Below are 12,164 nucleotides of genomic sequence, written 5' to 3' on the forward strand. Positions count from 1 at the left end.
CAATCGAGAAAACAAGAAGAAGTTGTGTGGAACTATGAACAAAATAAGCAAAATAGACACTGAGTAGTCCATGTGCAACATATGCAACATCAAGGATAGCGTGAGCTCAAGAGCTCCGTGGTCCGCAGCTGCTCACGCTAACCACGGGACCACGACGCTGCTGAGTTCATATTAGCCTTGATGTTGCCTATGATGCACGTGGATTACTCAGCTTGTATTTTTTTCATAGTTCCACACAACTTCTTCCTGTTTTCTCGATTGATCTGTGTTCAGTTTTTCAAGGCCTATCCACTGTGCCAACTTGTAACTAAATCTGAGGGGGGGTGCGATGGGGAGGTTCCCTTGTAAGTAAAATTGTTCGCTCTATATCACGCGAGATCCACAGATACTCTTTAACAATGTCTTAATTATCTTCGCGTCGTAATATTCTGTATATCCAAACCTCCCTTGTCACAACTAAAAGTCCACGAATTTACTTTCAAGTTAGTCACTGTTAATTAACTTTTGATGAGCAATTACCAAATATTCATAGAATGATGGAGGCGACACGTTGAATTTCCACTTTTGATTAACAATTTTATTGTTCCTTTTCGCCAAATACTTTATAAACATCACGCCACACGCATACACTGCTAATTAGCACTGACAGTTCTGTTACTTTCAACTATTGTGACAATTACGACAGCTTTAACCAGCGGCGTAATTGTATCTTCTTATGTTTTCGTGTCAATGTCTCCTACTTGAGACTAAACGTGTATTATAGTCTTTTGAAACTTTGTCCATTCCTTCCTATAAGTTCACTTATATGAATGTTGAGTCCAATATTGCCTACTTCCGTTAATAAAGTCCAACAACTCGGTATACATAGTCAACATACTGTCTCGGTTCAAGTCTCTAGTCTGAATATCAGTTCACAAAATCCGTGCGTCTTCGTCACGCAACAACGACCCTTGAAAGTAAAACAATCTCGTCGCGCTCCGTTCGCACAACCATGGCAAGAGCTGCTCTCGTATGACTTGATAGCACGATAGCTAGCAAGCGACTTACTTTTTCCGTGAATGAGTATTGTAGACGCATCGAATTTCGTCGTTGCGTTTACAACTCTCTTCCATATAAAAGTTATCTCTGACCGACATTTCTTTGGACTTAACTTTCATGATATTAATTTGCAATTATTACTTAGATGTTTGGCAAATAGCTAAAGATGACCTTTCTTTCTTCTTCCTTTCTACCAAAACACACTCTTTAATGCTTAATGTTGGTGTTTATCAAGACTTTCTGGTGTTATATCATCGGAAAAGTTGTCGTACCTGTCAGTATAGCTGTTCCCTACTTTACATCGTGATGGTCTTTCCTAATTGGGTTTTGGGGTTCATTAGGGCGTTACAACAGGAATAGTTTTAAAATTTTGAACATGGCTATAAAGGGCAGCTGTGAAGCCTGCAACAGCCCTGTTAAATTATTACAAACTTAGTCAGGCAGTGTCGTAATTCTGAAATGAGATTACGCGATAAGTCACACAAACCTGAACGCTGTAAATTCAACTAAATACTTAGGGGTTACAATTACAAATAACCTACATTGGAACTATCACATAGATAGTGTTGTGGGTAGAGCAAACCAAAGACTGCGATTCATTGCCAGAACACTTAAAAGGTGCAACAGGTCTACTGAAGAGATTGCCTACACCATACTTGTCCACCCTATTCTGGAGTATTGCTGTGCAGTGTGGTATACGCATCAGGTGGGACTGACGGATGACATGGAAAAAGTTCAAAGAAGGGCAGCTCGTTTTGTATTATCGCGAAATACGAGAGATGGTGACACAGATATCACATGTGAACTGGAGTGGAAATCATTAAAACAAAGTCGTTTTTCGTTGCAACGGGATCTTCTCATGAAATTTCAGTCACCAGTTTTCTCCTCCGATTGCAAAAACATTCTGTTGGTACCCGCCTACATAGGTAGAAATGATCATCACCATAAAAAAGCTACTAAAGTGACTGCTTACACCACGCTTGTCCGCCCTATTCTGGAATATCGCAGTGCGGTGTGGGATCCGCATCAGGTAGGACATCTAAAAAGTGCAAAGAAGGGCAGCTCGTTTTGTATTATCGCGAAATAGGGGAGATGGTGCCATAGACATGGTAACGTGAATTAGAGTAGCAATCATTAATCACCAGTTTTATTCTCCGTTTGCGAAAACATTCTATAGGCACCCACCTTCTTAGGGAGAAATGTACTCATGATAAAATAAGAGAAATCAGGGCTCACACAGAAAAATGTAAGTGCTCGTTTTTCCCGCGCGCCATTCGAGAGCGGAACGGTAGAGAGACAGCTTGAAGGTGGTTCATTGAACCCTCTGCCAGGCAATTTACTGTGCATAGAAGAGTAATCACGTAGATGTAGATGTAGTAAGACTGTCGCGCAATAAATATTTCGCCTGAAGCGCCGTTGCGACAGAGGCAAAGGTCAGTTGTGGAAACTAAGCCACTGAATATTAAAAGTAACGTTATTAAGGAATACACCCGACTGACTACACAGCATAAGAGGGCACGTGCATTCGCGAGCGGGTGATTCAAAATGAGAACTAATACTGTAAGGGAAATGGATGATAAGTACAGTTACGTCGGTACACACTCAGTTGTATGCGAACGTACGATCGCCATAGAGGCGCGTGTGTTCTAAGTACTATTATTCACGTAGCCTGGGTAAAAATAATTGTGGTTAAAGTGCATTTATTCATTTGAGAAAGAAAATAATCGGACATTATAATTAAATGAAAAGAAAGATTGCAGTTTCTGAATGTCGCGGCAAATATGATCTATGTATTGAAATTGACATTGGCAGCCACCAAAGAAAAGAGATGAACACATTCACGTACCTCCATTGTTGAGCAGCTCCGTCGTGAAGATCGTCGCCTCCATCTAAATCCTCCATGCAAAATTAATATAATAATAATAATAATCTTCCAGAGTTACAGGAGCTGGGATCCATGGTATCGTAAATGAGAAAATCGTTTTGTTTCACAAGTTGCTTTCATTATTTAGCACAAATTCGCTTGAAATTACAGAGCACTTCGTTTACACGTCTTATCACCAGGACATGAGAACAACGAAAGGTAACTATTACCAAAACTAATAAACGAAGACCGTAAATCTTCTTTTGTCCGTCAGTGTTAAATACTTTTCAAATGAATCTCTGGTATGAGAGTCGAACAATTATCTATACATTTATCAATAAGAAAGAATTATTAAGTTTCTTTACAAGTGACGGTCTTGCAAAGAATGAAAAATGAGACAACCAGTTGGATAACACAGGTTTTTGGAATCCTTGACCTAGGTTTCGATAGCCACAAAATTATCCTCTTCAGAAGGATATTGCAACGCCTAGAAATTACACATGAGTTACAAAAGTTTCAAATAAAACAGAAATAGCAAATAGGACAAAGTACTAAAAGCCAAGAGTACACACTTACTTTTTACGTATTGTGGTGAAAAGGTGCGTTAGAATAAAGCCCTTTGGTTCTTGTCAAGTAAAAGTTCACCTCAAAAACATTAAAATAACAAGACATGATAATATCATAGCATCAGTGTGAATTTTATGGATAACATCAGCTAACTGACTATCGTAATAGGCTCGTAAGTTGAGGTAATTCAGGTATAGAGGGCGCAGCTGTGTCACCATAGGTATTGTGGAAATAAACATGAACAGTGGACTACATAAAATCAATTTACAAATAAAAAATTAAGCCTGATTATGGGCGAAAAATCATGCTGACTATCTTATGTCTGATATCTGAGTACAAGTTGTGCTCGATTATCGAGCACTGCAAGCCTACCTTTAACAGAGCAGTGCATTGAAGATTAGACTGATGTTATCGCATTATCATGACAAGTTATTTTATTTTTAGAAGTGAAATTTTACTTGAAGAAAGCCAAACGGCTCTATTCTAACGTAGCTTTTCGCAACAGTATGCTAATTGAATTTATCCGCTTTTGCCATTTCTGTTTTACTTGGGCTTTTTGTCACCAATGTGTAATTCCTAATCGCTACAATCTCCTTCTCAAGAGGATAACATTATAATTATCGAAACCTAAGTCAAGGGTTCTAATAAACCTGTGTTACGCAGCTGATTTTTCTGATTTTTCATCCTTTCCAAGAGAAAGGTATAGTACAACATCGGTAAACATGCCAGGTTTATGTGTCTGTTTTCATCTGTATGCAGTATTACCCAGTAGAGTGTTGTGTACAAACAAAATATAGTTACCTCAGCTGGTAAGTTTGTTTAATTGTGTGACGAATGAATGACTCTTCTATACTCCCCTGTTGCTCCCTGTGATGTTGTGATGTCCGCAGTGTACTTCAAGTATTGGTACGATACATACTACATGGTTAGTGCAGTTCGGTTCCTTAGTGACAGCTGACAGTGTGCACATCGTTGTTACAGCCCCAAGAAGGGAGACATCCATAGACGGACGTACTGCAGTTGTAGCACTCACAAGGGAACCTCCCCATCGCACCCCCCTCAGATTTAGTTATAAGTTGGCACAGTGGATAGGCCTTGATAAACTGAACACAGATCAATTGAGAAAATAGAAAGAAGTTGTGTGGAACTGTGAAAAAATAAGCAAAATACACAAACTGAGTAGTCCATGGGCCACATAAGCATCATAATGGACAATGTGAGCTTAGGAGCGCCGTGGTCCCGTGGTAGCGTGAGCAGCTGCAGAACGAGAAGTCCTTGGTTCAAGTCTTCCCTCGACTGAAAATTTTACTTTCTTTATTTTTGCATAGTTATTATCTGTCCGTTCGTTCATTGACGTCTCTGTTCACTGTAATAAGTTTAGTGTCTGTGTTTTGCGACCGCATCGCAAAACCGTGAGATTAGTAGACGAAAGGACGTGCCTCTCCAATGGGAACAGAAAACATTTGATCGCAAGGTCATAGGTCAAACGATTCCTCCACAGGAAAACACATCTGATATATTCTATACGACACTGGTGACGGCATGTGCGTCACATGACAGGAATATGTTGTCGACCCACCTAACTTGTACACTAGGCGAATGGGTAAAAAGATTCTTCTACCTTGCCCGATTTAGGTTTTCTTGTGGATGTGATAATCACTCCCAAAAAAGTGATGAAAACATAAGAGTTTGTCACATAAACTGAAAATAACAAATTGAACTTTTTACTCGATGAAAGATTCGAACCAAGGACCTTTCGTTCCGCAGCTGCTCACGTTACCACGAGACTACGGCGCTCCTGCGTTCTCATTGTCCTGAATGTTGCTTATCTTCCCTTGAACTACTCAGTTTGTATATTTTGCTTATTTTTTCACAGTTCCACAAAACTTCTTCCTGTTTTCTCAATTGATCTGTGTTCAGTTTTTCAAGGCCTATCCACTGTGCCAACTTATAATTAAATCTGAGGGGGGTGCGATGGGGAGGTTCCCTTGTCAGACATTCAGGTTTATCTATGCCCCAAATTGCGAAACGATGTGGCGTGTCTGTGCAATACGCCCTTTACCGCCGAAGTCAACAGTTAGTAATCAGGACCTGCCACGACCAGGACGACGTCGCAGAAGAACCGGAAGTGATGTAAAATGCATTATAGCTAATAATAAGAGAAATATGTTCAAAACAGCAGTACAAAGTCGCGGAGACTGATTGATGCCGGCTTGAAAGAACGTGTGGCAGCGAGTAAATCCCTTCTGCAGCCCAAAAATAAAAAGAGACTCGATTGGTGTGGGAAACACAGCAAGTGGACACATGACAAGTGGAAGAAAGTGTTATTCACAAATGAAAAAAAAACTCGACATTTTTCGTAGCAGGTGGAGGACATTTGTTCGTCGATCTGAAGGAGAAACGGTATTCCAGCACTGCATTCTGTCTACAGTTAACCACATTGGGGGTTCTATTACGTTGCGAGGTGTTTTTCAGGAGGCAAGAGTTGGCGAATTCGTGAAAATAGAAAGAGATATGGACCAGATGTACTACTATCACGTACTTTAGTATCGTAAGATACCATGTGAACTGCGCTTAATAGCGAAAGAGTTCACATTGCAACAGGATAATGATCAAAAACGTCGGTCGCCATTCTGTTAGAGATACATTGTACCAAAGGAAAAACAGAAGATACGGAAGCATATGATGTAGGTGTCCCAAAGCACTGACTGTAATTCTGTTTAAATGGTCTGGGATGAAGTGGATGGACTTACGCAGAAAGTTCACATAACAAGCAAGGAACATCTGTGGAATGTCTTTAAGGATGTGTGAAATGAGGTAGACTCGCGATACCTACAAAAACACACTGAACATATACCTCGAGTTTGTGAGGCAGTCACTAAATCTAAAGGAGGATACTTTGATGAAAGTAAAACATAATGTTTCTAATCAAATTATCCACGAGTGTACTGCCGGTCTACAGTGTCCAACGGGCACAATACTTCGGCGATCATATATGGCGCCATCATCAGGTGATCATCACCTGATGATGGCGACATGTATGATCGCCGAAATATTGTGCCCGTTGGACACTGTAGACCGGCAGTACACCCGTGGATATTTTGATTATCAAATACGCCGGGAGAAACTCAAGAATCACATAATGTTTCTGTTTGTTTATATACGTTTAAGTGTATACTATTACATTTTTGGAGAAATAATGTTTTTTTGTGTTTATGTTTGAAATATAAGGTAATAGCCGTAGTTTATTGAAGATCATTTACAAAATGATATCAAACATTCCAGTTTGATGAAAAAGGAAACGCTTTTTTTAATTTAACTAAATCATGCGTACAATAATACTATCCCCTTAAAAAATACGTTAGTACTATTCATTTATATCACGTCAGTGGCCATTGCCCACATTATGCGCCAACACACACTACGCTACATTGTAATAGGTGCAGGAATCTTCTCTTTTCTACACATAACTGATTTTGCCTGGCAGTGGCTGTTAAATGAAAGCCCCAAGTATGCTAATCTCACTACAACTATTTAGCAGTTATTCTTTCACTATACGTGCAGGGTCATATCGCATTCTGACTAGATTATTAAATATTTAATTCTATTTTATACATCTGACAAAACAAAATAAACGTAACAGAAACACCAAGTCCGGAACGACTGTCTCATTGTTCAGTCGTAGCTTCTATAGTCCCATACTTTTACACGAGGTGGGGGAATACAGTCAGCTTGTACGACGATCAGCATTGGAAAGCCTCTTTATACACAGGAACTATGATCTACTTGAGGATGGGTTTATCGCCATGCACAGGCTTTGGTCTAACAGATCAACAATGAGATACAAGAGGGGAAAATTGTGACTTACATTAACTATAAATATTCTAGAAAAATTCGTTCAATACGAAATGGTGGAACTGTTAGATAGGCGGATCCAATATCTCTCCAGCAGAAGTGGCCGGTAACTAAATAGCACTGATGGCTGACCACGTGCGGTTCTGTACCACAGTGAGAACAGAGCGACTAGATGAGCAACACGACTGAGATACAACTGAATTAATGCTCCGCACATCTAACAAAATTTAATGAACTTAGATGGTACGAATCTAACAGCTACGAACATACAGTGTCTACACAAACGGATACAGGAACCTACAACATACTGTATGCGTGGTATTGAGCTTCATTCCAAATACGGAATTTCACAAGCAAGAAGTAATTTAAACATAGTCACTCCCTACGCCTGAAGGTGCTAATACCAACGGGTTTAAACGGGTCCTAACCCACAAGATATAAACCGACTTAGGATTACATCTCCACATTTCAGCAGGTCGTGCATACTCACCAGGACTTCAAAGCAGAGTGGCCTCTCAGTCCGTTGTTAGACCCCCTCCTGTGCAACCCTCGGCGTCTGCTCTCGATGGAAGGCGCAGCTAATTGACCAGTCTCCAACGCTCGCCGAAAGCGTGATGGGCTAAGCCCCAGGAGGGTCTGGGAAAGCACAAGCCTTCGCTGGCCTCAGTACTTCCAGAACAGAGAAGGCTTCGAGAATGTCCTCGAGCATTTTCGCGGCCAGCTACACGACCAATCAAACAACAAGATTTTAAAGACGGCGGGGAAGTTCGGCTATGATGTTGACAATTGGCCCGCTGAGTTTGAAAAGAAAGCCAAACGAATTCTTCCCAGCCTCTGAGCGAAGGAGAGAAAGGAAATCTTCACTGACTTGGAGCTGCTCCGCCATATTCCCATTTCAAGCAGGTTGCTGCCCCACGAATTAATATAAGGGAAGGCATGAGGCTGCTGATCACGAAAGACTGTATAAAAAAATAAAATAAAATGCCCAGGAGAATTCCTCTTCAAAGTATAGGCATCTAAACGAGAAAAGAAAAACCACACACACACAAACACACACACAACCTTGAAGATACTTCTCCCATTCTGTTGACTTCTCTATGTTGTCTCCTTGACCCCTCCGAAAAATCTGATTCAGCTCCTCACCACAGTGAATGAGACGTGGAGATCAAAGAAATGGGAGCATTATCCTTCACGATCCAGGGCATATGATTTTACAGTAATAATTAAACTATGACAGTTTGGTATACAAAGACAGTTATTTATCATTAAGTACCAGTTAACTGAAGTTTTTTACTCATGTGGATGATACAGATCAACGCGCAGCGTTAGATGGAAGGCATTGTCCAATGAGTCATTTGATGCAGGACCCTTGGGATTTGGCCATTGAGAAATCCATGATTTTTCTTTTTTACTTTTTTAGAGGTCCCGATTGCATAATCAGTTTATTCCATAACACTTTTGTGTGTTTGAGTGTTATGCTATTGCTCTTCACCCTGCTAGCAAGATATAAAGTAACAAACTTAAAAATGGTTCAAATGGCTCTGAGCACTATGGAACTTAACATCTGAGGTCATCAGTCCCCTAGAACTTAGAACTACTTAAACCTAACTAACCTAAGGACATCACACACATCCATCGCCGAGGCAGAGTTCTAACCTGCGACCGCAGCGGTCGCGCGGTTCCATACTGAAGCGTCTAGAACCACTCGGCCACACCGGCCGGCGTAACAAACTTAAATGTCACTTATATACCTGCGCCACATTCATTCAGAAAACAGGTACTCGTAACGTTTACCCTCCACATACTTTCGTAAATGTATAAGTGATGCCGAAGCATACTGCTAGACCAGGCTCCACGTCACTCTTCTGGTTTGTAGAGTGTCGTATCGCGACAAGAGATGTAATTTTCTGGAATACCATGGTTTTCACAAAGCTGTATTGTCACTTTACTAAACAACCAGTTTCGGTCATAAACGGACCATCCACAAGTATAATGTGACATCGCAATCTAGTGTGTGACAAACCATAACAACTAACGAGCGTAATGTCATAAACGAACACGTTAGTTCAACGCTATTTTTCTGCACAATTAGCTGCTCCAAAATACAGATAATATTCTCATCAGACGGTACTCACAGTTTTCGATGAGTTGTGCCGGAAGACTTTTTCCTGAAACCACACGGGGCTTCTGACTCGTGTAGGTTTTCATCTACGACGCGTAGTCGCAAATGTTTAGTTATCATCTCTGAAAAATAAAGTAGCGTAACTAATTTTTTGTTTGTTTGCAGATTCATGTCTGAAGTCCTCTCACACTAGCTAATCCCAGCACCAAAGTGCCTGAGCACAACAGAAGACGAAGCAAAGCAAAATATTGAACCCTATTCATAAAATCGAGAAACATTGCCATAAATGTTTTGGCAAACCCAACGTTACTTTTTCTATGGGATGATTAAAACTTTATGAATACTCCACGGACATATATACTCCGCAAGCCATTGTACAGCTCATAGCGAAAGGCAGATACCTAAACCTGTGCACTGTTTCATGAGGCACGCAGGCTAAACTGACAAGATTTCTCCCTGACCTTCCTCAAACCTATAAAGGCCGCTCATACAGCTTTTTGCCACTACATGTCGCCTCAAACACGAGTTTGCCATTCACGAGAACTACCACAGCTCACACTACACCTCTTCTATCCAAATCCTTACAACACTCATTTCTTTCCCTGACTGGTTCTTACACCACACCAATATCCGTTTGCTACTGAAATATCGTGAGTAATGAGTTTGTTAATATACTGCTATTGATTTGAATTTTACTGCAAAATAAAAAGAAAAGCAAAGTGCTTTATTCGATGGAAATCATTTCCGCAGTGACTGTTTAATGGTAAATCACTTCCAAATCCGAATATTGGTTCCTAAAGCATAGTACACCACTGGCCATTGAAATTGCTACACCAAGAAGAAATGCAGATAATAAACGGGTATTCATTGGACAAACATATCATACTAGAACTAACATGTTATTACATTTTCACGCAATTTGGGTGCATAGATCCTGAAAATTCAGTATCCAGAACAACCACCTCTGGCCGTAATAACGGCCTTCATACGCCTGGGCATTGAGTCAAACAGAGCTTGGGTAGCGTGTACAGGTACAGCTGCCCATATAGCTTCAACACGATACCACAGTTCACCAAGAGTAGTGACTGGCGTATTGTGACGAGCTAGTTGCTTAGCCATCATTGACCAGTCGTTTTCATTGGGTGGAGATCTGCAGAATGTGCTGGCCAGGTCAGCAGTCGAACATTTTCTGTATCCATAAATGCCCGTACAGGACCTGCAGCATGCGGTCGTGCATTATCCTGCTGAAATGTAGGGTTTCGCAGGGATCGAATGAAGGGTAGAGGCACGGCTCGTAACACATTTGAAACGTAACGTCTACTGTTCAAAGTGCCGTCAGTGCGAACAAGAGGCGACCGAGACGTGTAACCAATGGCACCCCATACCATCACGCCGGGTGATACGCCAGTACGGCGATGACGAATACACGCTTCCAATGTGCGTTCACCGCGATGGCGCCGAACACGGATGCGACCATCAAGATGCTGTAAACAGAACCTGGATTCATCCGAAACAATGACGTTGTGCCATTCGTGCACCCAGATTCGTCGTTAGGTACATCATCGCAGGCGCTCCTGTCTGCGATGCAGCGTCAAGGGTAACCGCAGCCATGGTCTCCGAGCTGATAGTCCATGTTGCTGCAAACTTCATCGAATTGTTCGTGCAGATGGTTGTTGTCTTGCAAACGTCCCCATCTGTTGACTCTGGGATCGAAACGTGGCTGCACGATCCGTTATAGCTATGCGGATAAGATGCCTGTCATCTCGACTGCTAGTGATACGAGGCCGTTGGGATCCAGCACGGCGTTCCGTATTACCCTCCTGAACCCACCGATTCCATATTCTGCTAATAGTCATTGGATCTGACCAATGCGAGCAGCAATGTCGCGATACGATAAACCGCAATCGCGGTAGGCTACAATCCGACCTTTATCAAAGTCGGAAACGTGATGGTACGCATTTCTCCTTTTTACACGAGGCATCACAACAGCGCTTGTGTATGAGAAATCGGTTGGAAACTTTCCTCATGTCAGCCCGTTATAGGTGTCGCCACCGGCGCCAACCTTGTGTGAATGCTCTGAAAAGCTAATCATTTGCATATCAGAACATCTTCTTCCTGTCGGTTAAATTTCGCGTCTGTAGCACGTCATCTTCGTGGTGTAGCAATTTTAATGGCCAGTAGTGTAGTTTGAAGGCACAATACTACAGGATTTCCTACGCCCTTTCCTTCCTCCATACTGATTTACACATAAATTTGTGTAGATGTACAGCTGAACGTGGAATCCGAACCAAGCTCGTCCTGACATTTTTCGCATTAACATGTCATTTTCAGAGGTGAAAGACGAAATACAGGGAGTCCCAAAGAAACACCGGCAATGCTTAGTATGTTGTGCGGGATGGCACACTGATCAGCTTTCAAGAAGGAACCCATATCCGTAAACGCGTGGGCGTTGGTGGTCGTCCAAGTCCCAGGTAGGTGTATGTTCCACATGGCGTCAATAAACCCAACATGAGTACCACATCACGCAGTCTACATAACAGACGGACTTCGAACTGCGTACCTCCTACGCCAATGCAGAGCCTACAGCGGCGGCGCTGAGCCTCACGCACTCGAGCCAATACGCTCGGTCGTCTTCGAAGTATGTAACACCCCACACGTTGCTTGTCCGATTTTTGCGTTTGTTCGCCCCTGACAAACTACTTAAAGAGAAATTGGGAG

The 12,164-nt window shown here is 41.8% G+C and overlaps 1 protein-coding gene across 1 annotated transcript in view; it reads left to right on the forward strand.

Moving 5' to 3' along the window:
* The window catches only part of LOC126485046 (protein madd-4-like), a 697,683-nt gene that overhangs the window by 364,832 nt on the left and 320,687 nt on the right, over positions 1–12,164 (forward strand). The gene's annotated exons all lie outside the window — the stretch shown is intronic.

This window comes from Schistocerca serialis, chromosome 6 (genome assembly GCF_023864345.2).
Source record: "Schistocerca serialis cubense isolate TAMUIC-IGC-003099 chromosome 6, iqSchSeri2.2, whole genome shotgun sequence".
Taxonomy (NCBI): domain Eukaryota; kingdom Metazoa; phylum Arthropoda; class Insecta; order Orthoptera; family Acrididae; genus Schistocerca; species Schistocerca serialis.